The 2,723-nt window shown below is 35.4% G+C and overlaps 1 pseudogene; it reads right to left on the bottom strand.

The window, feature by feature from the left end:
• Positions 1–673: 673 nt before the first annotated feature.
• LOC131798533 (ATP-dependent DNA helicase PIF1-like) lies at positions 674–1,516 on the bottom strand (annotated as a pseudogene).
• Between the last annotated feature and the right edge of the window lie 1,207 nt (positions 1,517–2,723).

Genomic DNA, 2,723 nt, shown 5'->3' with positions numbered 1-2,723 from the left:
ACTTGAACAACATCATGATCAGAATAGTAGACAGCAAATACTGAACATTGAATGGGTTGACAATTTGTTGATTCTCTTAGATGAACATGGTCTAGAAGAGTTCCAGCAGAACAAATGTGGGACTTTTTACAAGTTGTGTATAGTTTAATGAAAGCATTAAGGTTTTTAGGGGTTTTATGTCATCATGATTCAAGTAGTCAATGGTGATGTCGCCAAGAATGATAATAATACCATAATCATTTAAAATATCTCTGATGCCATTTTCATATTGTGAGATATTTGAACTGTGTTTTCTATAAACAAGAATAATCCTTTGGGTTAGTTCAGTGGCATGGTTAATCAGAACAAATTGTACTGCGTTGATGGCTGGATGGTATAGATAATCTTTGATTTCAATGTGGTTTTTGGTACACAGTGCTAGACTAGAGAATCTGTTGGAAATATGATATTGCCTGTGCAGTGAAAATGTTTGTAGGTTCTAATTTCATTATCATTGGTGGAAGGTAGAAGCTACGTCTTTTTTAGTGCTATTAAATTACTGTTGAACATCTTTGAGTCAATCTTTATATCAATACTGTGTTTTTTAAGAGATCTGATGTAAAGAAGAGTTCTGGTTAATTGTGTTGAGTCATCATTTTGGATCCTGATTTGATTGGACATGGTGATTGTTTGATCATGAGTAGTATCTATGTCTTTCATATTCAGCATGTACCTTTGTGTTTGCTCTAACACATTTATGATTAGTTTCTCCAGGTATGAGAAGACCTTGGAGTGTTTTAGAATGCCTAATTGCAACATAAATCTGACCATAATTGAGAGTTCTCTGTTTGTGAAGATTGAAGCTGATAACAATTTTATTCAATGTGAGTCCTTGAACTTTGTGAACAGTGCAAGCATATGCTAAAGTAATAGGAAACTGTGTTCTTTGTATTTGAGGTGATGATGGTTTGTAGGGTGCTTCTTTTATTTTTGCCAAGATAGGTTCTATAAGTAGAGCTTTATGTTCCTTAGCATATTGCTGTTATTAATCATGTTTTGTCCTGCTCTATCATCATCAAAGTTAATGCCTATTACTGATGATCTTTGAGTGTTTGCTTTGATATCTATCTTTATAACATTCCCAATCTGTCCATCGATCAGTCTATCTGTTGCGTCAATATTAGCTGTGAGCATTACTCTAGCTTTCTATTTTATATTGATTTATAATCAAGTCCAGCTGTGTCACATCTGCCTTTCCGGGCAAGTACTCTATCAATATCTTCTTTGGTCACATCGGAAGGATATTGGTTTGCAGCTTTCAACTGAAACATGGGTCTCGCAAGTTGTTATAATTTTGCATTGTTTTGTTGGTTATTGGAATGTTTTCAGCCCATATATGCAGAACATCTAATGGGTAATTATTATCTAATGGATTCATTGATCTTGACTGTATACTCTGAATGTCTTCATCAGTCTGAGATGCAGTTCTAAATCTATTCAAAAGCTCAGTAAATGGTTGGTCATTTTTCCGTCTCATTATTTCAGTCAGCTCAGTCATTTGAAAGAGATGCCAAGGGTGATACATGTTAAAAGCTTCATTCTTAAAGTCCTCAAAAAACAGGCAGTTGATATAAATCACCGACACCCAATATACTAATCCCTGCAAATAGTTGTGAATTTGAAGTACCAAATATTTCCTTTAATCGTTGATTAATGTGAAGTAATGCAGTGTTTACAAGCATTGAAATTTCATCCATTATTATTAGCTTCAACTCAGACAATGATAACCTCATCTGTAGGAGATGAACTTTGTTCGTTTGTCGCACGATAGAGACACTTTTTGATATAGATCGCGAAATTTCGACGCAATACTGTTAGTCTTCATCAGGCGATGAGGTCGATTGTTTATGTGTTGCTATTTGCAGCACGTTGGTATGCTGTTATTGGTGCATTTCGAAATTTATGTGAAATCACTGACGGTTATGTCTTGCCTTTACGAGTGTATGGTAGGATGCAACCCTTGATCGATTGGATTAACAAACATTGGAAGTTTTTTAGTGCATTTGTCACAGAGTTTATAGTCTCTTTACAGTTAGAGTTGTGGAGACTATGCCTTGATGTATTTGCGACACAGAGCCCAGGGGAGAGTCATGCCTAAATTTTTTTAACTGTTTTCTAAATACGAGTATGTAGCAAATGATAATAGAGTAGATCAAATGTTGAAAAAGTTGATAGAAGAGAGGATAGGAGAGAAGAGTGGCTTGAAGTGTCTCGAAAAGAATCGCATCAATCTTGTATACCTACTGATTCTTTGAAACAGGATGTGGGAAAACATTTTTCACCGAATCCTGGTTAGTTAGACATACCAAAGAATTGTTTGCGCATCCTCCTTCTGTGTTAGTGTATTGTTATGGAGCATAGCAAGACAAATTCTAAGGCATGAAACAAAAAGGGATACAACTTCATGAAGGAGTACCGGAATTGAAACAACAACAAAAATGGTTTCCAGCCCAAGGAGGCGTCTTGATTTTAGACAATATAATTTCTGAAGGGGAAAATGATAAAGAAGTCTTGGATCTCTTCTCCAAACATTCACATCATAGAACATCACAGTACTTTACCAATGTCAAAATATGTTTTCACCCAGAGAATTTGCTGAGAGTATTTCTAGTAATGTTCATTACATTGTAGCCTTTAAGAATCCACGCGATCAATTGGGTATGCGCAATATCTTATTGCAAGCG

Source organism: Pocillopora verrucosa, chromosome 8 (assembly GCF_036669915.1).
Source record: "Pocillopora verrucosa isolate sample1 chromosome 8, ASM3666991v2, whole genome shotgun sequence".
NCBI classification, from domain to species: Eukaryota; Metazoa; Cnidaria; class Anthozoa; order Scleractinia; family Pocilloporidae; genus Pocillopora; species Pocillopora verrucosa.
Note: the sequence above shows the minus strand (reverse complement) of the source record. Positions and strands in the feature narration are given on the sequence as shown.